This window comes from Camelus dromedarius, chromosome 13 (genome assembly GCF_036321535.1).
Source record: "Camelus dromedarius isolate mCamDro1 chromosome 13, mCamDro1.pat, whole genome shotgun sequence".
NCBI lineage: Eukaryota > Metazoa > Chordata > Mammalia > Artiodactyla > Camelidae > Camelus > Camelus dromedarius.
In genome coordinates this window covers 27057119-27082450 of record NC_087448.1, presented here as the reverse complement: position 1 = coordinate 27082450, position 25332 = coordinate 27057119, and positions in this window count along the sequence as shown.

Here is a 25332-nt window from a genome sequence, read left to right as displayed (position 1 = left end):
AAAAAAAAAAAAAAAAAAAGACATGAATATGTGAAATGAGATGAAAGAAATGAAAGAGGAGAGCCTGCATCCACAGAATTAATCTGCAAGAGCCCCTTGCAGAGAAACAGAGGAATAATCTCCTGGAATCTTCTACCTGGACAAAGAGGAGTCCATCTCCATTTATTTTCCTAAATTCATCAAAAAGGTGTAGAAGCTAGTGCTCAGGTTTACCACACCTCCTGGCATATTATTACAGAAAGAACAGTTAGAGCCCCAGGGGAAACTGAGTTCACAGGCAAAAAACAGCTAAACTACGTCTACATGACAAGTTGTATTTTACAAAGATGCCCATGCCTATATGTTCCTCCATTCCCACAGTTTTCTTACAATGTAATTGACATTCCTCTCCCCAAGATTTGTGGTCTATGTTGTTTCCTCTTGATTTTAGGCAGACTTGAGCCTGCCTCAAATGGTGGGGTGGGGCAGAAGTGGTGCTATATGATTTCTAAGGCTAGCAACAGAAAATAAACCTCTGCCTGATTCATTCTCTCTCTCTTCTTCCCTCTTGGAACACAGCCACCATGTTATGAGGAACCTCAAGCAAGATCGAGAGGCCACATGTGGGCTTTCTTGCAGACAGTCCCAGCCAGGCCTTTAGCCAACACCTGCATCAACCACCAGTAATGTGAGAGACTGTAATTCTCAGAATTCCCATCCCCAACCTTCAAGTCTTCCAGCTGAGGCCCCTGACACCATGGAGCAGAGGCAAGCCACCCCTGCTGTATGCTGTCTGAATTCCTGAGCCACAGAAACCATGAGAGACACAACAAAACAAATTACTATTTTTTAAAGTCACCAAGTTTTAGGGTAATTTGTAATGAATTTGTTTCATGGCAATAGATGACTAACTTTGTATTACACTCTCTACAAAGAAGAGCATTAATACATAAAGTAGAATTAAGAACAAGAATACATTGCTCAAAGAAACAGAGCAGGTTATAAATAATACAAAAGAGAAACCACAAGTCAAAAGGTAGAACCAAGTAGAAATACTGGATATTGAAAATATAATACTTGAGAACCAGAGTATAATAATGAAATAAAGAATCTATAAAGACTAAGCAGAGATAAAGAAATGAAAATTAAGAGATACAGAGAATAGAATAAGATTCCAAAAATAGATAATAGAAATCCCAGAAAATTACAAAGATGGGAGAAATATTGAAACATAATTATGATATCTTTCCTTGAGATACAGAATGAATAACAATCTTAAATCCAAAAATCTACAGAATGCAAAAACTCAATGTTAACTAGATACATGTTATAGCAAAATTTAATATTTGGGAAGATCAGGTATCACTCTCTTCAGAAATCCTTCCCTAACCAGCTCCCTCTGAAGACAGATTGAGTGTTCCTATTTTGGAATTCCATAATATCCTATCCACATTTCAGAAACGGTTCTGACCATGCTGTGTCAATCCCTACCGATTAGCATGTTGAATGGTGGTTATTAACTAGAGTGACACACCAAAACCCCAGGGAAGTTGTCTTGTTATTGATGACGGAGTTTCTGAATCTACTTGCTCAGGTCCTGCTGCGGGGCTTCTAAACCTGAATCTTCAGGAGTGGAACACAGGTTTTTAAAAGTACACCAAGATTTACTTTTATCAAAACCAGCGATATAGAGGAAGCAATATGACTTACCCAGTGCCTGGTATATAGTATATGATCTAAGTGTCTGTTGAATGAACACATGGAATATAGATGCACATTATTTTTAACATGTACAAGCTAATGATATTTGTGTATCCAAAAACCACACCAATCTGTTTTGCGTTATGATAATTCAATGTCATGTAATCCTAACATCGTCATCTGCATTGTCTAACATTCTTACATATTTTGTCAGGGATCAAGATTTATTTCACAATTGATGCACTGCTGAGGACCTTGGTTTTAAGTGAACATTTTCCTTCTAATGCTAGATATTGGTCAGCTTAAACTGACATCTCTCATGTGCCTTTGCATTCCAGATTTAGCCATGATTACAAAGCTGTTTTATTCCACTGACTAGATTTTTCTCATCTTCCCTTAGAGTAATGCAGATTTCTGGCTAAAAAAAGGCACTGAATTTGAACCTCATAAATAGAATAAGGATTAAAATTGTTGAATATATCAAGAAACCAATAGCTTGTCCTTCCTTAGAATTTCAAATAAGAGCAGTAAAACTGTCATTAAATATGGACGTTTCTATAAAACAACTGCTTATTTTCCACTGATCCGTTTGAGAAGAATCCCATACGGGACTCCACCCACAGTGATTATTTTGGTCTTGAAATGGTTAGGAAAATCTGGACAATCCCTTGGCAGTTTTAATATCTTATATTTGTATAACGCCTTCTAATTTTTGAGAGCATTTTCACCTACATTATTCCATTAGGACATTACAGCAACCCTATGAGGTTTATACCACATTATTACTGTGCCTACTTTACAGATGACGAGCTCGAGATTCCAGTCTTGATTGACTCAAGACACTCAAAACAGAGCTGGGATGAGGACCAGATCATCTGCCTCCCTATGTGGTGCTCTCCATCGTGCTATGGTGTCTCCAGTAGATTCAGCCCAAAGCAGCAATAGAACATGGGCAGTTACGTATTAAACTGTCTTTGTACTCTCAAGTTCACTACTTACTTCTTTCAGTTGGAATTTTGGAAAGAAATACACCCTACTCATGTGAAATAGTGAAAGAAAATAGATAAAGGACACAAAATAGTGTCAAGAGAAGAGACTCTCCGTAGTCTGTTGTGATGTGTTCCTTATGTGTTGTATGCATGTGAAGACGTTTCTTCTTTCTATAATCTAAAAGTTATTTACAGTTTTAAAGGCCAGTTAACATATTTAAAAGCAGAGCCAGCTCTGGACAGTTAGTATCGGTAAATCATAGATCAGAAACACTTGCTGTGTGCCAAGAACTCTGATGTTTTCTATAAATCCCATTTTAATCTTCAATTAGGTCTGATGAATGTGTCTCATTTATGCTGTCCATCCCAGGTTTCACAAGCGGTCCATGCTCTGTGCCAGCAATAATCATGAAAATATGTTAAATGTGAACCCAGGAAAAAATGAAGTTTCATAAAAGTGCAGGGTCCATGATTCAGGTGGAAGGTGGAGGGGGGTGGTACACAGCTGACTGATATGTAAACTTGTAGCAAGTTAATGCCCAGAGGAAGCCTATAAAGTAGATGTGGAAATTCATAGAGAAGTTCGTATTACAGGACTTTGCCTGGTGGAAATGGGAGAGAAAGCTGCCCCCGTACGCGTACCTAATTCACGGGAATGTTACAGGAATGAGTAAGTGTCGATGAAACACTGAACCACTTCGATGTGAACAACCAAGCCACCCCAGCAAGACAAAATGTGAGTTAAAGATTCATCTACATTCCCAATTTCTTTGTAAAAACGATGTAACTGACTAGACAAGCAAGAGGGATAGATTAATGACCTTTTCAGAGCTTTCCCATTCCTTGACTTAAAAAAAGTTCTTCAATTTTATGAACTCAGGCTGAATTTTAATTCTTAAATTCCAACAGAGGAGGAATGAACAACTAATTGACTTGCGTTCAGTGGGCTACTTTTCCATTAGATTTTCTCTTTTCTGGGCAGCCATTAGCCACGTTCCAGGGCCGTAATGTGTGGGTAACATACGCCAGGCAGATCCTGCACCACATTGGTGGGCCCGCAGTTCATCCTGCATCCTGCCCCCATACAGCTGAGCTCCCAAACGGAGCTCCCGTCAGCCTCAAAACCTCCCACTGACTCACTCCTGGATTTTCTCTCGGAGACAGCAGAGCAGAACAAGAAATGCCTGGGGCTCAGAAATCTGCACACTCATTCCAGACCAGCTCAGACACCTGGGTCCCCACAGTTTCTGGGCAGATGCACAGAAGAAAAACAGCACAAGTTCCACATTTAATGATTTCCTCTCCTCTCAGCTCCAAGGAGAATCCAACAACAATATCTAGGATTGCTACCTTAGCCAGCGGCTTCAGCTGCACTCGGAGCTTTGGGGCAAATGTTCTGCAGAGATCCAGATTGAAGCTGCCTTCTTTCCCAATCTTATGAGCAATGGCTTTCAGCAGCATTTACATGGTATTTCAAAATTGGAAAGAGAATTAAAGCAGAGAGGATACATTCATTCAATATTCATTTGTTGGGGAATACACCATAAGCCAGGCACTGTGCTCATGCGACGTATTTTATAGATTTACATCAATAACTTGAATTGTTTCAGCCACATAAATATGTTAAATCATGCACATGCAGCTGAGGTATCACAAGAGTCATCACTTTTAAAACACAATGTCATTCAGACAATGACCATCTAACTGCAAATGGTGTAATATAGCTCTTACATCATGAACTGAAGGGAAGAGAGCAAAAGGAGGCTTGCTCTTAGCTGTGAGCATTCATTCATTCATATTCTCTCTCTTTAAAGGGTTAATCAACAATATATTACAAATAAGTTAAAACTTTATAAAAATAGATAATCTCTAAAGACTGAAACTTTAAATTCCTCATGCCCAGATTTACACAAAACCTTTTTCTTTTTTTAAAAAAAGCATGCTGTCAGATGGTAAATTAGCAGAAGCTATGTCTCCAAACCAAGAAAGAGTTAAGATAAATATTTCTGTTTATTATAACTAGGCTGACTTAAAAGAAGATAGGCCTTCCACAGTTAAACCAAAGAGAGATAAACTTGAAAAGATAGTTCCAAATAAATATATAGATTAATATGAAGTGAGCAAGTCTAAGATTTTAATCCATCATACATCTTCCTCTGCTATGAATGACTTTACTTGCTTTTTAAATAGATAAACACAAAAACAGCACTTTCCCTTGGCAAGAGAGTAACTGTTTTGTATTATTTACCTAGACTGCATCTGTGTTTCTAAAAAGAGCAGTAAATACATTGCTGGAGCAAGACATGTTTCTGTGATAATGTGAGTAATGCTTCTTAAACACTTCAGGGATTATTAGAAAGCTTTCCAGAAGCTGCTGTTGAACTCAGTCAGTTTAGCAAGAGCACAAGATAAAGATGAATAGAGGCACTCAGCATTTTTCACTAGTCTATTGGTAGGAATGCTATGATTGAAAGTCCTCCAGGAGGGTGACCACCAGAAGGTGAGGGCCAGGACTCTGTCCAGACATTCAGAAGACAATCTGGTTCCAAGCCAGTCTGAAAACCATATAGGCCCAGAATGCCTTCTTCAGGAGGGCCGTCTGAATAAACAATCCAGTTTGGGTGACACCACCCACCCCTAATACTGGGCTAACTTTCATCCTCCCTGAGAACTCAGATTCACAATATGAATGCTGCAGAGTCTTCTAATTGCTGTTCAGACTTAACTGGGGAGCACTTCACAAGGATGTCAAAGAGGAAGAAAATAGCTGATTGGAATAGGTCTTGTATATACTCCCTCTCAAGCCAGGCCAGACCTGGGTGAATCACAGCTTAAAGCAACAGCCTTCTTTTTGAATTAGTGTTTTGTATTTTTTTTTGATATATACCTAGGAATGGAATTACTGGGTCATATGGAAGTTCTTTTTTTATTTTTTTGAGAAATCTCCATACTGTTTTCCACAGTGGCTGCACCAATTTACATTCCCACAGCAGTGTACGAGGGTTCTTTTCTCCACATCCTCGCGAGCATGTTATTTGTATTTTTTGAGGATAGCTATTTGGACAGGTGGAGGTGATATCTCATTGTACTTTTGACTTGCATTTTCCTGATGGTTCACTGAAGTATTATTTACAATTGCCAAGATATGGAAGCAACCTAAGTTTCCATCAGCAGATGAATGGGTAAAGAAGCTGTGGTATGCACAGACAATGGAATATTACTCAGCCATGAAAAATAATGAAATTTTGCTATTTGCAGTACATGGATGGACTTGGAGGGTATTATGCTAAGTGAAATAAGTCAGACAGAGACAGATAAATACTATATGACATCACTTATATGTGAAACCTTAAAAACACAACAAATTACTGAATATAACTAAGAAGCAGACTCACAGATATAGAGAACAAACTAGTGGTTACCAGTGGGTTGGGGGGAGGCAAGACAGGGGCGGAGGATTGGGAGATAAAAACTACTGGCTGTAAGACAAGCTCAAAGATGTATTGCACAACACAGGGAATATGGCCAATATTTTGTAATAACTGTAATTGGAGTATAACCTTTAAAAATTGTATAAAATTTTTAAATAAATAAATAATTTTTAAAGTCAACAGCCTTCTTGCATCTCTCAGATACCCTAGAATTGGGTGGTGATGGTGGTAGCATATATTTCATCCTTCTGAGTCTAAGATGGATTCATTCATATAGCCAACCATATTTATTGGGTTGCTATGATGTCCCCTTATGGAGCTAATGTTCTAACATGGGGAGGTGAAGAGACAGATCAGTAACAAGCTAATAAGCATCCAAATAATGATCTTTTGGTTGATTTCATGTAAGTGTTATCAGAGTTATGAAGAGAATAAGACAGTGATGCTAATTTGAATGCGCATGGTCAGAGATTTTGCTGAGAATGAGCCAATTCAAGAGAGGAATTATATGAAGCAATTGTTAGTTCTAGTACTCAGGTCTTCAAATAATTTTTTCTAAGTCACCACATCATATGAAATATATTTTTAAACTTTTACATTACACATATAAGAATTTCATTTCTTAATTAGTTTTTTTCACATTAGCTGAAAAAGTTACTTCCTCCCAGATTTTCCACTTACAGGATTTTTCTAAGAACCTCTATGTAATTGATAAAATTCATCTGCCTTTCTCCACTTTATTTAAATATTTCTTCTAATATTTAGGAGATTCTCTCTGCCCCTTTAACCCAGTGCTTACTGATATGCTCCCAGGATTGCTTATAATAAAGTTTCTCTCTGTCCCCTAGACTCTTCCCCAGAGCTTTGATTCCCAGAGCTGTGGAAACACATGGTCATTTTCAAATCCAGCCCATCCTCAAATTCAACATTTCTAAAACTAAATATATGACTATATTCTTCTACCCTCCCACCACCAAATATTCCAACTCTATTTCATTGTTTCTATTAAGGGTATCACCATCATCTCTTTCACTGAGATCTAGAATTTCTGTGTCACCTTTGAGGAAGAATGGTGTTTGCTGTGGTTTGTGTGTGTGTGTGTGTATGTGTGTGAAGTTATTCCACTAGAAACACATTTAGTATTTGCCCATATAGACTTATACTTAGAGAAATGCTTTTAAATGACATTTCAACCTTAAAAGAATTTTCAGGTCTCATTTATCAGTTGCTTAATTATAACTTGATCAATAAAATTATATTCAACAGGTCAATTTCAAAAGGTGATTGAACAGAGTCAGACTCCTACAGCAAACACAGCTTACTCCCCTAGGAAGACAAACACAATTCTCCAGAATAAACATTCTAAAAAATGTAGTTGTTGGTTTTCTTTTTTTAAAACAATCTGAAGTTCATAAAACACCAGTTCTTAGATCTAGTAAAGCAAACCTTTGACTATTACAGGAAAACCCTAAGCCCTTTTCAGTAAACAGGTTGACAGAAGATTCAGCTTTACAATGACAAGATAGAGAAGTACATTTAGCTTAAATTTGGGGGTAGTGTTTAGCTTCTAATTCTATCTGAGAACACATGGATATTACTATTCAGTTCCTGGCAAAAATGTATTTATTGATACTTTTTCAAATGACTGAGTGGAAACTTGATCAAGTCACTACACTGACCATGGGGCTTTCCCTCATAGATTTGCTAACTAATAGTACAGTTTTGCTCAGGCTATCTAAACTCAAGATGCAAAAGTGGACATTTAAAAATGTCTCTATTCCTTCCCTAATACACACAAATGTTCCCCCACCCCCATCCACACAGCTCTAGTCAATATTTTGTTCCCTTTCTTGAAGTCAATACAGGATTCAATATGTCATTTTGTTTTTACTTTTTCTTTCAGCTTATCTTTTTTAACCAACCAGGAAATTCTCTAAGTTTTATACACACACACACACACACACACACACACACACACACACACACACACGTGGAGACACAAGTCTCCAAAGGGAAAAAAATTCAGAGAAGTCACATGTTAAATCTACCTCATAGAAAATATGATGCCCATTAAGAAGTCTCAAGAAGGTACTTCTGAGAGAATCTGCTTAACATCACTTGAACTCCTTGGACAGTTGCAATCTTTTTTTTCAAATAATACCTTTAAGATATCAAACAGTAAGATTACTATGGAAAACCCTTTGGGAAACCTTTTCACTGAAGTTTGAATTGTTTTACTTTCTTATCCTTGCTTCCCAGAACCTCTCCTCCATTACCTCCTGATCATGGCCGATTACCCACCCTCACTCCAGAAATGTACCTCTTATCCAGATCTCCTATTTCAAGATGTTTGGCAGCTTTCCATGATAGCTAATGTTTCATGCAAAGCTAAGAAAAGTGAATGGAGAGAAATAGAATGCCCTCACATCAGAGGAATTCCTGGAGAACCAAGGACATCACGGCATCCCTCGTGCAACATATTTCACAGATGTGGTACTTCTGTTATCTCGAGGGCAGGATTATAGTCATCTTACAAATTTAATTGCTTAATAGTTTCAGGCTTTAAAAGGTTTTATTCCGTAAGTGATGAGAATAATGTTAAATGCTGATTTGTACTTAATTAGGTGCTAGGCAAAGTAAATTACACATATTGCTCTTACCTTCACAAAGCTTACAATCTGTGAGACAGAGAAAGACACAGGCTCTACAGGAAAATATAAGTAGCCAGTGATCAACTGAAATCATAAGTTATGGCACCCACAAATACTTTGCACCAAACAGTGCAGGGATAATAAATCATAATTAGGCTATTGTTGAAACTATGGAGCTAAAAAATCTAGTTAAGAGAAAGATTCTTAAAAGATGAGAGGTATAAAATATACCATGAGAGAAGCAGAAGTATACTACAGAGTGTGGCAGACATTCTAAGGAGCTCCTATGATCCTTAAGATACTCATGCCTTTGTGTAGTTCCTTCCCTTTGAGAGTGGGCAAGACCTGTGGCTTGTTCCTAACCACTGGCAAGTGGCAAACTGACTGGATGTGCATGATTACGTACACAACGATTACATGAGAGCATAGAGCCCGTTACTGGAGTCTCTCTCTCTCTCCATTACTTTAAGTAGCAAGCAGCTACAAGGAATGAATTCTGCCAACAACCTGAGGGAGCTGGGAAACAGATCCATTCCCAGTTAAGCCTCTAGATGAGAACCCAAAGCATACAGCCTAACAAACACCTTAACTGTATTCTTATGAGAGCCTAAGCAAAGGATGAGCTAAGTTGTGCTGGAACTCCTGATCTACAGAAACTGTAAAATAGTATATGCATGTTGTTTTAAGCCACTGAGATTATGGTAATTTGTTAGCAAGAGATAACCAATACACAGAGGTTCAAAGGGAATAATATCTGATTGTGAGCACTAGGACAGTTTTCACCGAGGAGGTAGTATTGTTACAGAAGTTATGGATGTTAAGGAATGATTATGATTTGAACCCTAGAGGGTAAGTTGGCAAATATCTCTTAATTTCAGGGAGCTGTTAAATTTAATTAAATTCTTTAAATTAATAAAATAAAAGCATGGCATGTCAATAAAAAGCAGCTCATACTTAATGGTAATAAACTCAAAGGTTTCCCATTAAGATTATAAGACAAAGATGTCCCTTCCCAATGTCCATTTGAACTCGGGACTGCAAGTTCTTGCTAATGTCATGTGGCAAGAAAAGAAAATAAAAGGTATACATTCTGGGAAGGAAGACATAATACTGTCTTTGTTCATAGATGACATAATCATCTGTGTAGAAAATTCAAAAGAACTGACAACAATAACAATAAAAAAAAAACCTCCTGGAACTAATAAGCCATTATAGCAAGATTGCAAGATACAAGTTTAATCTACAAAAGTCAATTGCTTTCTTATATACCAAGAATGAACAAATGGAATTTGACATTTAAAACAATATCATTTATATTAGCACCTTAAAAATGAAAATACTCAGGTATAAATCAAGCAAGATACATATAAGATCTATATGAGGAAAATCAGAAAACTCTGATGAATGAGATCAAAGAAGAACTAAGTAAATAAAGAGATCATTTCATGTTCCTGGATTGGAAGACTCAATACTGTCAAAATGTCAGTTCTTCCAAACTTGACCTATAGATTCATTGCAGTCCCAAATCAAAATACCATTAAGTTATTTTAAGAGTATCAACAAACCATTTGTAATGTTTATATGGATCCAAAATAGTCAGCACAATATTGAAGGAGAAGAACAAAGCTGGAGGACTGATACTACCCAACTTCAAGGCTTGCTATAAACCTACAGTAATCAAGACAGTGTGATATTGGTCAATCCATGAAAAGACATGAAGGAAACTTAAATGCATTTTACTAAGTGAAAGAAGCCAATCTGAGAAGGCTTCATATTGTATGTTTTTTTAACTATATGACATTCTGGAAAAGACAAAACTATGGAGACAATGAAAAGGATCAGTGGTTGCCAGGAGAGGAAGGATAGATAAATAGGCAGAGCAGAGAGAATTTTTAGGGCAATGAAAATACTCTATGTCATACTATAATGACGGCTAGATGTCATTACATATTTGTCCAAAATCATAGAATGCACAACATCAAGAGTGAACCCTAAAGTAAACTGGTTTTTGAGTGATTATGATGTGTTGATGTAGATTCATCCTTGGTTAAAAAAATAAGTAAATAAAAATAACATTCTGGTGGGGAAGGTATAGCTCAGGGGTAGAGTGTGTGCTTAGCACACATGAGGCCCTGGGTTCAATCCCCAGCACCCCAACTAAAAATAAATAAATAAACCTAATTACCCCCCCTCCAAAGTAACATTCTGGTGAGTGATGCTGATAATGCAGGAGGCTCTGCATGGGCAGACAGGGTGGCAGGGGTACATAGGAAATCTCTATACTACTGTAAAAATAGTCAAAAAAAAAAAAAAAAAAAGAAAGAAAAGAAAAGAAACAGCTATAGTCCAGGCCACCTACAGCAAAAGTATACACCTAGAATAAGTAACCAATATTCTCGGCAGGGTAACCCTAATTATTACACTGAAGAGCGTAATTTATTTGAATGAACAAATAGGAGTCACTGAAGATTTTTGAACTGGCAGTGATGTGACCAAAATTTGTTCAGAGAAGATGATTCTGGAAATGCAAAGTTAATAATTTTGTTATCATTATACTACATTTCTCAAATGTACATGCAATGTGATTTTTTAATATGAGATACCAGACACCTATTGCTGGTGATGTGTGAAAAAAAAAAAAACTGAGGGTTTAAGATTCTCAGCAAACTAATTATAGGTCACCAGATTACAGGTAATTCACAAAAGCTATAAAATCCAACATCTCTATTTCCACCATCACAGACTTTGAAACCACCATGACAATGCTGTCATTCTCTTTTGTGAGGCCAAGGTGGGATGGCAGGCTCTAAATAATGCATAAGCTACTAACACTGCTGCTCATATCCCTTTCAAAAAATGGTGAAGTGTCTCTTTTATAGTCCACAAAGAATTGAAATCACATGGTGAATCCTGATAATTGCTTTCAGGAGGAGCTCTTCGCAGGAGCTGCAGGTTCTTTAGTTCGCCCATGTGAGGAACACACCCACTGTTGCATATAGATGAGGACCGCACCCAGAGCCTCCGGGCTGCAGAGTTTTCTCAGGGCTGGATGAATCCATACCAGTTTAAAATCCTACCTCTACCTCTTCCTTACCAATTGGCATTTCCTTCACCCACTTAACTCCTGTGTAGAGTCAGGTTAATCTTTTACACAAGTCAACAGTGCTCTCTGAGAAGTGGACAACTCTTCCTTTTACCTCGGAATACAGATCCCAGTCTAAGTAGACTGAAAACAGAATAGAAAATATAATCAATGTATAAATTAACACTAGCTCTAAATTACTGGGATGCACAGACACTTATGAATGACATTTTAATGTTTCCCTGAGAGTTGGACCAGAGAAGATCTAGGGAGACAGATGGAGTGCTGGGAAGAAACAGCCCCTGCCCAAAGACCTAAACAGACATTTCTCCAATGAAGACATACAGATGGCCAATAGGCACGTGAAAAGATGCTCAATATCATTATTTGTCAGAGAACTGCAAATCAAAACTACAATGAAGATCACGCCAGTCAAAACGGCCGTCATGAAAAAGCCTACAAACGACAAATGCTGGAGAGGGTGTAGAGAAAAGGGAACCCTCCTACACTGTTGGTGGGAATGTAATTTGTTGTGGCTACTATGGAAAACAGTATGGAGATTCTTTTTTAAAAAAAGATAAAAATAGATTTACCCTATGATCCAGCAACCCTCCTCCTGAGGATATATCCAGAAAAAACTCCAATTCAAAAAGATATATACACCACCAATGTTCATAGCAGCACTATTTACAGTAGCCAAGACATGGAAACAACCTAAATGTCCATTGACAGATCATTGGGTAAAGAAGTTGTGGTGTGTATATATATAATGGAATACTACTCAGCCATAAAAATGAATGAAATAATGCCATTTGCCTCAACATGGATGGATCTAGAGATTATCATAAAGTGAAATTAGACAAAGACAAATATATGGTATATCACTTATATGTGGAATCTAAAAAATATGACAAAAATGAACTTACTTACAAAACAGAAACAGACGTAGGAAACAAACTTATGGTTACCAAAGGGGGAAGCAGGTGGAGGGATAAATTAGGAGTTTGAGATTAGTGGATACAAACTACTATTCACAGAACAGGTAAACATCAGGGTCCTACTGTATAGCACAGGGAACTATATTCAATAGTTTGTAATAACCTATAATAAAAAAGAATATGATAAAGAATATACATCTATAATGGAATCACTATGCTCTACACCAGAAACTAACACAACATTGTAAATCAACTATACTTTCATTTAAAAAGAAAAAAGAAACAGTCTTCTTAAGCACAATATGTCCTCCCCTTTTCTCTCTTCTCTGTCTCTGGATCCTCCCTAGGCTTTCAACTTTCAGGATTTTTCCAAGACCACACTAACCCAAACATCTCACTCTGGTTCCTGAATTCACAGTAATCCAAGAACCAGCTCCCCCCTCCATGAGATTTCTTAATGTTCCTTTGTTTTTCCATTTATTGGGTGTAGATGACTTATTTTCTCTACCAGATAAAGGCCATAAGGTAGAGAAGGTGTACTGTCTCCTGGTTACCACCTAGATTCCTTCCAGTGCACAGTACTAGGAACATAACAGGTTTCCAATAAAGATTAGTGAAACAAATAACTAATTTTAGAAAAGCCATTTTTCTTAGAAGAGGAGATTAGAAAGATGTATAGGGTTTCCCAGAGAGTAACCATGCTATTGTACACTTGTATCAAGAGAGAAATTCCTGTAAGGGAAGAGGAGTAAGCTGGGAATTAAGGGCTGAAAATTCATACTGTCCATGATGCATTCACTGCTAGGACCAAATGTTTCAATTTAGCCTAAGACCACGGAAAGCTCTTACTACTATTCAATAGAGATTTACATGTTAGAGATTATAAAGAGATGACAAATCAATTTATCAAGGCATGTTATTTTATTACTTGCATTACTTTCTCTTGGAAATGTATTTTCTAGTCACCTAGCACAACTTAATCTTTTGTCTCATAGCCCTGGGTGCTAACATTCATTGGCCAATATCACACACACAGTAGTAAATGATCCTGAAGCCTACCTTTTGTATGAAGACACATTTTGCCCATGGCCTCTTAACAGCAGAAGTCACGAATTAACCCTTGTTCTTCTGTGACATGAGTACATTTAGTTGTCAGTCAACACATACTACAGAGATGTGAAGTATGGCACAGACCTGCTTTGGAGATCCTAGACCTGCCTGACTTTGGGCAACTTAGGCTATGATCCAGTTTTGACATCAAAAGAGAGGGTAATTTTTAACAGACAGACATACTGGAATTGGAGATACGTCTAAAACAGAGGGTTCTCAAACTTTAGAGTCCATTAGAACAACCTGCAGGTTTGTTAAAAGACCAGTTTCTGGGCCCCACCGCTCAATGTTCTGATTTTGTAGCTCAGGAATGGAGGCCAAGAATTTGAATTTTTGACAAGTTCTCAGGTGACGCTGATGCTGAGAGTCTAGGGACCAAACTTTGAAAACCTTTGGTCTAAAGCAACTAACATAGACTGGATATTCAATTTTTAGTAGCTAATATTATTTCTGAAGTACAGAAAGCAGTTTAATGAAATGCTGGATGATGGAGAGGACATCGAACATCCAAAGTGGATATAACCGAGAGTGCAAGTCCTGCCAACTCAGAGATGGAAGGTCGTCTCAGCCAGAGCAAATCCGAGAGATTTAAGAAAGAAGTGCTCCACTTTAGTTTTTATGCTAGAAAAAAAATCCCTTCATTTTACAAATGTCTTTCAGACATTTTTAATGGCTCCTACAAGATATTGTATGGAAATGATTTACTTGCCTCTCTTCTTCCTCTTCAGGTGTGACCTCTTCCTCCGAACATGGTAAAAATTTAATGGCCAAGGAGTTGCATGATGAACATTAATGGGAGATGCCTACGTTAATCCCTTGTGCATAACTGGAAGAATGAATTTGATCAATTAAGCTTTTCCAGACTTAGCTCTTACATATGAGATATAATGCAGTGTCAGAAAAATTCTGTAAGTGTGTTTTATGTAAAAGTGACCACATGGAAGTTGGAATGTTGGCTCATAAATACCACTGAATATCTAATAGGCATAATTTTAAACAATGAATGCACACATGTAGGGGCAATTCAAGAGAAGAACTGCCTAGTGACACAAAAATATCTTTTGAAATTGCATAGTTAAAAAAGCAATTATTGAATTGGATGTAGGTTCGAGATTTGGGGCCATACCTGTATTCTGTACTTACATTAATTCTCCCAGTCAACAAACTTTAGAAGAAAGAAGCAAAGATAGTACAAATATTCCTATTCATTCACCCCTCATATCTGAGACTTCTCTCTCTCACATGCCCCCTCTTTTCCATTTCCACTTCTCTAGTTCAGAGCCTCACTACTTCTCACCTAGATTATTTCAATAACTACTTAATTCCCCCATTGCTCCAGTCAAGGACACCTTACACTTAATGCTGTATAATTTTTTTTTATTAGATCAACCCTCTATTCACTTGGCAACCATGTGCACTGTCTAATGAGTAAAAGTCCACACCTGGCCTGGCAACCAAGCTTCCATAATTTGGTCCCAAACCCATTTTCCATTGTTTCACTGATTTTTTTTTTAACATGCACCACATTCTAGCTATACTGAACAACCAATAACTTTCAGCAAATCTTAAGCTTTCATTCTATGTTGTTGCCCACGTTATCTCTGTCTCTTTAAACAATAAAAACGTTTAGTCTTGAAGACATAGTAAACAATCGTATGGTTACTGGGGGAAAGAGGATAGGAAGGGATAAAGCTGGGAGTTTTAGATTTGCAAACGTTAGCCACTATATCTAAAAATAGATTTAAAAAACCAAATTTCTTCTGTATAGCACAGGGAATTACAGTTAATATCTTGTAATAACCTTTAATGAAAAAGAATATGAAAACTAATACATACATATATATATATATGCATGACTGGGACTTGTGCTGTACACCAAAAACTGACACACTGTAACTGACTATACTTCAATTAAAAAAAAAGTTTAGTGTTTTATTATTTATAAAACAGTATTATATAGTCTCAATTGATCCTCAAAGAATTAAACAGAGCTGTAAACTAGGCATTTTCTTTTCCATTTAACAGAAGAGTAAATAGAGACTTAGAGAGATTATATATTGATAGAAATAGCCCAGCAGAGACACAGCTACAATAATTCTAAAACAAAATCAAACCAAAACACACACACACTTGGGAATCATTCCAGCCTTGGACAATCTCATCTTATAGATCATAATAAGGAAAGAAGTTGCAAGATCTATACATCAGAAGCTTTCATCTGAGAATGTGTCTTGATAGAACATGAATCAATTCAATGATAATTACATTTAAGTCAGGCTGATGTAGACTGAATCCCAATAGCCTGAATATGGATCCTCTATGGAGCTACCAAGTGGTCCTATTGAAAAGTTCATGACTAATGGGTTATTTATTCATTTCAGACTTGTGAAGTTTTGCACCCCTAGCAAATCTCTTCTTATCTCTTTTCTTAAATATCTATTCTTTGGCTTTTATATCCTCTTACCTCTTAAAAAGGAATCCAAAGTCTGTGATTATGCTAGCTTTCTTCTCACTATTTAACACTGCTGTCAATAAAAGGTAAATTTATTTTATCACAAGATCATAGGTAGATGGAAGGTTTTAACTTATAGAATCTAAAAAAAAGTAAGAGTTTGCCTGCAGGATCAACTAGGTCAAAATTATCTGGCACTTTGTTAAAAATGCAGATACAAATCAAAATCTTCAGATAGTAGGCCTAGAACTACATTTTTCAAGCACTCTGAATAACTCTTATGCCCTCTAATCTTTAAGAAATAACAGAGATCTTCTAATTATATCAGCAATGGAGTGGCTTACATGAATTCAAGCTTTCTGCCATGGACAACTATAAAAGGTGTATAAAATGTGAAAGACTAAATAGCTGTGCCAAGGCATGTAAGAATGACCAAGGAAGGCTGTCTTGTAGAATTAAAATCCAGAAGAGATGGAAACTGAGGTAAACCCACATTCACTACGATTTTTCCTTTGATAAATTTCTCAATTCCTAGCATGATGCATAAAAACCAAAGAAAAGGCTACAGCCCCAAGCTTATGGCAATCACACTGGGCTTGGAGGTAAAAATTTGAATGCTAACATCTTAAAAAGCTAAGCAGAACTTCACATCCTCACAGAGCTTGAAAGTCAAGCTATGAATTCAGGGGCTTCCAAGATAGAGGGTTACGGTAAACTTCTCAGGCTTTCAAGAAAGACCCAAGAAAGACAACAGACTAGTAGTAGGAGCAAAGGAGAAAGATTGGTCTGAAAATCAGCCCCAGTTTACTTCATCATTAATTAGATGTAGATGATTGGCCTTAACTTTAACTGCCTTCTGCAAAAAACAAAAAAAATCTCTCAGAAGGAAGATGAAATTATTAAGAGCTTTTTCAATTTTTATGCACAATGTCAAGCATGCAACCCAAAATTTACAAATATCACTGGAAGTAGGAGCAAACGGCCCAAAGAAAACAGAAAAAAAAATCAGATAATGGTAACAGATCTACAGTGATGCAGCTATTAGAGTGATCATGCGAGGACATTAGAATAACTGATTTGTATGTTAAGGAAAAAGTTTAAAATACAACAAACTTAAAAAATGGATTCTTTTTCTTACTGAGTCGTATGAGCTGCCAATCCAAAAATGGGCAGAAGACCTAAACAAGCAATTCTCCAAGGAAGACATACAAATGATCAAAAAGCACATGAAAAAATGCTCAATATCACTAATTATCAGAGAAATGCAAATCAAAACTACAATGAGGTATCACCTCACACCAGTCAGAATGGCTGTCATTCAAAAATCCACAAATGACAAATGCTGGAGAGGCTGTGGAGAAAGGGGGACCCTCCTACACTGCTGGTGGGAATGCAGTTTGGTGCAGCCACTATGGAAAACAGTGTGGAGATTCCTCAAAAGACTAGGAATAGACTTACCATATGACCCAGGAATCCGACTCCTGGGCTTGTATCCAGAAGGAAATCTACTTCAGGATGACACCTGCACCCCAATGTTCATAGCAGCACTATTTACAATAGCCAAAACATGGAAACAGCCTAAATGTCCATCAACAGGTGACTGGATAAAGAAGAGGTGGTATATTTATACAATGGAATACTACTCAGCCGTAAAAACCGACAACATAATGCCATTTGCAGCAACATGGATGCTCCTGGAGAATGTCATTCTAAGTGAAGTAAGCCAGAAAGAGAAAGAAAAATACCATATGAGATCGCTCATATGTGGAATCTAAAAAACAAAAACAAAAACAAACAAACAAAAACAAAGCGTAAATAAAGGACAGAAATAGACTCACAGACAGAGAATACAGACTTGTGGTTACCAGGGGGGTGGAGGGTGGGAAGGGATAGACTGGGATTTCAAAATTGTAGAATAGACTACACTGTATATAGCACAGGGAAATATACACAAAATGTTATGATAACTCACAGAGAAAAAAATGTGACAATGAGTGTGTATATGTCCATGAATAACTGAAAAATTGTGCTGAACACTGGAATTTGACACAACATTGTAAAATGATTATAAATCAATAAAAAATGTTTTAAAAAAAGAATGTTCTAGGCAGAGGGAACAGTAAGCACAAATTAGTGCAATGAACACATACCATTTTTATAATCAGGGGAAAAAATAAAGCTTTTGTAATCCTGAAAAAAAAAAGGATTCTACAAAAAAATAAATTAATAATCTAGGACTGAAATTAAGATATGCATTTAATAACTAATTAGACACAGCATAAGGAAATATTAGTGAACCAGAAGAAAGGTCAGTGTAAAGAATCCAAACTAAAGCACAGATGGATCTTAAATAGAAAAGAAATATGTAAGGAACAGGAGTAGGTAAAAATATCTGACACAAGGAAGATAAGAAGAGAAGAGAATTGTGACATAAGCAATGTTCAAAGAAATAATAACCTGAAGAAAAACAGATCCAGTAGAGAGAAAAACACACACATTCTCTTCAAAGGAGCAGCAATAAGGTCTAAGCTAACCTGTCAACAGAAATGATGGAAGCCAGGAGACAACTGAAAGAAGTATTTTAAGTGCTAAAAGAAAAGAACTATCAACCTAGAATTCTATATCCAGTGAAAATATCCTTAAATAATGAAGACTATGTAAACAGAGATATTTTTCAGACAAAACAGAGAAAAGTCATTGCCAGCAGGTGTGCCCACAAATAAATTCTAAAGGAAGTTCTTCAAGCAAAACATAGCAGTTAGAAATATGATAATAAAAACAATGAAAATCTTTGGAAAAAGTTAAAATGTTGGTAAATCTTAATGAATATTGACTGTTTAAAAGAGCAATGATAACATTTTCTTGGGTTTAAAAAATATATATAGGTTAAAATAAATGACAACAATTGCACAAAATTTGTCAGGAACAAGTGTACTACCTTATTACATACATACTGAGTCAAGTATACAAGTTTCAATCTCTAGGATAACAACTAATTGGATAGTAAATGAATGTACACCTAACAAACTAACATAGTGGGGGAAATGGAATAAGAGGAAAAGAGAAAAAATGAAAATATAGATCAAATAGAAAAAACAAATAATATATGAGTTCAAACTTAGTAATTGTATTAATTGTAAATGAACTAAATGCCACAATTAAAAGACAAAGATTACTAGACTGGATAAAATAACAAAAATACATGTTGGTATTGCTATATCAATATTAGGCAAAACAAATTTTAAAACAATAGGAAAACCAGTAGTACATTTCATACCAATACAAGTATTGATTCTATAGGAAAAAAAACAATTTTCAGTGTGTAAGTGTCTAGCAGCACATTCTCAAAATATATAAAGCAAAAACAGATTTAAAGAAATAGACAAATCTACAATCAGAGAATTTCAACAATAACTCTCAATAACTGAAAAAAGCAGACAAAAATAGTAGCAATAAATAAGATATGAACATGATTAACAAATCTGACTTAATTGGCATCTATAGAACATGATCCCCAACAACTGAGGAATGCACATTCTTTTCAAACACAAACAGAACATTTACCAAAACTGACCATATACTAAGCCATAAACCAATTCTAAACAAATTTTAAAGGCTTGAATTCATACAGAGGATGATTTCTAAACATAGTGGAATTAAGCTAGAAATCAGTATTTTTAAAAAGATAATTAGATGGTCCAGAGATAGCTAGAAAATAAGCAACAGACTTCTAATTAACTCACGGATAAAAGGAAAATCATGGTAAAAATTATTAAATGCTTTGAACTAAATGAAAGTGATGCTATGATACAGCAAAACTTATAGGATACAGCTAAACTCATAGAGGGGAATGTATAGTCTTAAGTGAACATATTAAAAAAGGAAGAAAGGCTTAAAGTTTATGATCTAAGGATCTATCACTAGATGCTAGAAAAGAATGGTATATTAAATTTGAGAAAAGTAGGGAGGAAACAATTAAGAGCAGAACTTGATGAAATAAATATCAAATGTATAATGGGGAGTTTTTTTTAATCCTTTTTTGAAAAGATTACTAAAATTAATAAAAGACTAAAAAAAACCTTACCAAGCCTGGTAGAGAAGGAGGGAGAAAGGAAGGAAGGAAGGAAGGGTTGGAGGGAGAGGGAGGACGGAAGAAGAAAAAGAAAACATAGATTACTACTATCAGGAGTTTAAAAATGGACTCTTATCCTAAAGATACTGGAAAGGTATAGAGGCTAAACAACTTTAAGACAATAAATTTGAAAATTTAGTTGAAATGATCAAATTCCTTACAAAATTCAACTTAAACAGAAACAGGAAAAACAGAAAATCTGAATATTTATCTATCTATTAAAGAAACTAAATCTGTAATTAATTTTTTTCCACAAAGAAAATATCAGGATTGCAGATAGCTTTACCACTAACTTCATTCAAACATTTAAAAAAGAAATAACACCAATTTTACCAGATCCAATCAGGGAAATTCACTACATCAACAGAATAATAAAAACATGTTATGTTCACCTTAATAGGTACAAAAGAGGAAAAACCCCTTTAATTAAAATCTACTCCACTTGATGATAAAAAGTCTTCAAAAACTAGGCTTAGAAATGATCTTTCTTAATGTATAAAAAGTATCTACAAAAAAACCTATAAAAGACATATTAATGGTAAAATAGAAAACTTCCCCCCTGCAATCAGGAATGAGACAAAGCTGTTCCTCACCATCATTCCTTGCTTTGTTACATAAGAGTCTCTGCCAGTGAAATAAAGCAAGAAAAAGATAAAAATTCTAAGGATTGGAAAGCAAGGAGTAAAAATATCATTATTCACAGACAAGACTGTGGTGAAGAAAATCCAAAACAATTTATGGAAAAATTATTAGAATTAGGCAGTGAATTTCACAATGTATGATGAACAACCTATAGCAAGAATAGTTGCATTTCTGTATAACCATTTACAATGTCAGAAACATAAAACACTTAAGTGTAATTACATTGTCAAGTTCTACATACACACACTGTCACAATTTTGTTGAAAGAAATTAAAGACAAAGAAATGGAAGCAGTATATATCATACCCATGATTTAGAAAAGTCAATATATAAACATAACTCTTCTCCAAATTGATTGATTGATTCAAAGCAATCCCAATCAAAATCCGAGCAGGATTAAAACTGCTTTCCAGAAAAACTGGTGGTACCAGTGGTTGTAGGTAAGGATTCCTTGAATACAGAGCCTTAAACTCTTGATATTTCCATGCAGGAAATTATTGGGAGCACTCTCAGGAGTAACTCTGAACAGTAAAGGCGACAATATGGGGCAGAGGGAGAGGTTCAATGGCAATATAATCGCACCAGACCCTCAGTCAGTCCCAAAGGGAGCTCTGGAGCTGGGGGTGCCCTTTCATATTCCTCCCCATTGTGGCAAGATGGCTAGGCCTTTTATCCCTGCAAGAACCAGGCACTGGATACAGGCTGCCCCCAAAGAAGGAGCAGTGCATCTCTCGTTAGACAACTTCCTTTGTTCCAAGAGGGCCTCAGCGCTGACATTCTAGGCAGCTGGGGCAATGAGTTCCTCAGTCCCAAAGTGTCCACTACAGTACTTTACATGCATTTCATTTGTTTCTTACAACTCTATAAGGAAAGTGCTGTTACTACCAAGCGGCAAATGCAGAAAATAAAGGTAACAGGGATTAAACAATTTACCCAGCATTGTTATATTTTGCTAGCAACAAAAAACCTGTACTGTTTACCACTCATTATGCTAAGGTTAAGCTGATGAATTCATATATTCTTTGAATCAAATTTACTAAAGAGAACAAAATTTTGTCCTCACATCTGGAGAGTTAAATTTATCTGGAAGAAATCGTTAGTTATCTGAAGTCTAAAAATACTTAGATACTCTACTACTTTGAATGTCTTCTACCTAGTGCTTTTCTACACCCATGGACGGGTTTTATCCATCAGCAGATGTTTTAATAAGCAACTGAGAGTACATTGTTCAGGCCCTTTAATTATACATTAAGTCAAGGCATTTATTAAATATCCACTATCATCATGGCCTTATTGTTCTAGGAAGTGAAGGGATGGGGGCTGGGCATGGGAATTAAAAACTAAAACCATAGCAAACCAAAAAAAAAAAAAAAAAAACCCCAAAACAAAACCACCAGCCTGTCTCTTAGGGCTGTTTAGTCTCTTCAGCCAAATAAGCAATAAAACTGAAATTGCACTAGTTTTCATAGCATGAGGCCTCTTGAAAGATGAGATTTGTGAAAAAGAACAGCATTTAAATTCAATTTAAATTTCATTATTATAGGGATTCTAATGAATGTTAGTTATCCTAAAACAATGCAGGAAATTAAATTACTTGCTCTTCTCTGGATTATAACCAGTCACCACATTTTACAGTTTTCAGGCACCACAGCCTTTTTTGTGTATTAATAGATTTATTGAGGTATAATTTATACAGTTAACTATCCATGTTTGAAGTGTACAACTTGACAAGTTTTCACATGTACACACCTGTGAAACCATCCTCAAAATCAAGACAATAAAAATATTAATTATCTATAGAATTTTCCTCTTGTTGCTTTGTAACCCCTCTTCCCACCCCTCTGTATGCTACACCCCCTGCCAACATGAGATTTATCCATGTTGGTGGGGGTATCATTCCTTCTACCGGTAAGCAGTATTCTATTTTAAGAATATACCACAATTTGTTTAGCCACTCATGGGTTGATAGACAACTAGTTTGTTTCCAATTTTGGACTGATACAAATCAAGCTGTCCAAGTCTTTATTTGGACATGGACTTTCAGTTGTCCTGGGTAAATATTTAGGAGTCCGATGATAGGATCCTGTGGTAGGTGTATGTTTAACTACTTAAGAAACTGACAAACTTTTTCCAAACTGGTTGTACCATTTTATAATTTTTAGCATTCGCTCCTTCCATCCTATTGAGATAGACAGGCAGCACCAGAGATATTCACCATGGAAAGCTTCTTTTTTCTCCACCAAGATCTCTGCCCCTTGACCAGACCAAGTCAAGCCAACATGGCCTGTCTGTGTGACTCCCCATTCAGCCCTACCTCCTCCACAGAGGAACACTTCATGCCCCACAGATTCTGTACTTATTACCCACTTATGCATACAAGGAAAATGCCTCTCACCTTGAAAAAGTCTACTTTACTGTCTCTTTTAGAACTGAATACACATTTATAAAATACTTACAATAGTTCTAGGAATAAATGCCTTGGATTCTTATATCCTTCTCCGATCAGTGGATATGTATCCTTGCTTATATGGCAAAATAATAAGATATAATGCCTAAAATTAAATAGAGCTCTCCAGTAGACTCTGGTCCACACCAAAGCCAGTGGGATCACAACCTCCCTCGCCTTGGAGACTTCACTTTGTTAATGTAGCCTAAGATATCACTAGCATTCTTGGTAACCACCTCATATCACCGGCTAGCTGTAAACATTTTCGTCAGTTACACAGAGTTTTTTTTTTTTTTACATGAAATTACTGCCAAAGTCTCCCCTTGTACTTCTAGGGTTGTTTTTTTTTTCCCAAGTTCACCATGCAACGTGATATTTAGTTCTACTAAATTTCATTTTTCTCATTTTTGTTCATTACTCATCCATCAAAAAACCATTTTGAATCCTGATTGACTTCCAAATGTTAACTATTTCTCATCAGTTCTTATTGCTCATGAATATGATTAACTTGCCTTCTATCTCATTAAAATTGTCGTAACATTTTTTAACAAAGCATAGTCACAGAGGAGATCCTACAGCACACCACTGGAGACCTTAGCAGGGTGATCCCAACCAGTTATTTAACACTGTAATCCAGGGATCAGCAAACCACAGCCTGCGGGCCAAATTAGACCTGCCCTCTGTTTGTAAATAAAGTTTTATTGGAACTGTTGCCACACTCATTCATGTATGTCCACCTATGGCTGCTTTCATGCTGCAATGCCAGAGCTGAGCAGTTGCAACACTGACCAAGGGCTACAAAGCCTAAAATACTCTCTGGCTCTTTCTAGCAAGTCTGCTGACATGCTCTCAGTGACAGATGGGTCAACCAAGTATAAACACAATTTAATGGTGCTATCATCCTCTTTTTAGTCATACGAACATTTTCAAAATCATCCTATTAAAATGAAAACAACCATATCTAAAGTAGCCTTTGGCCTAGAGAATCTATAACATCATCCAAAAGGGAAATGCAATTATTTTTGTTTGGATTTTCTCAATGCACTCCCTAGGCTTCTAGTGATTATTGCTTCCTTTCCACAACTGACAATTTTCCTGCTTAAGATCTCATTCTAGAATGTGGCTAAGAATCCTCAAACTGTAGTTTTTAAATTTCTTTTGCCCACTTTTTTGGAAGTTGAGCCTACCCTACTTTTCTGGAGTATCTACCATTCTCTGTGATAATATATAGGGGTTCCACAATCAATTAGGGAAGCCATTGCACTGAGCTGTTGTAACACCAGAGCAAAGTAACTACTGTGTTATTTCTGTATTTAATACCAAAGTACTTGCAGTGATATCAGTGCTTTATCTTTTATGATTCATTTCATATTACGAAATTTAAACAATGAATGAAATAGTGCATTTGCGGCAAATATAAAAATTACCTAAATGTGATGAAACAAGACAAAAGAGATAAATGTATAAGACATGTACATTAAACATATATTATCATTTTTATATAAATTATTGGCTACTCCCAGCTTTGATGCCTCTCTATCCTCAGTCCTCTCTAACCAATGAGGCTCTTGGAGTTGTCATCTCTCAAGTGTCTCCGAATGGGCTTCAGAAGCTTTGAAGAAGAATCCAGAGGTTTCTCCCACTAGCTCCATGCTCACCCTTCCCCATGTTTTTTGAGGCAGGGACTGGGCTGGGGAGAAGGGAGGGCCTGGGGTCCTTGCCAGAGCGGAGGGGAGGAAGAGTATGAGAGTGTGATGAGAGGAAATGAGAGGACGACTG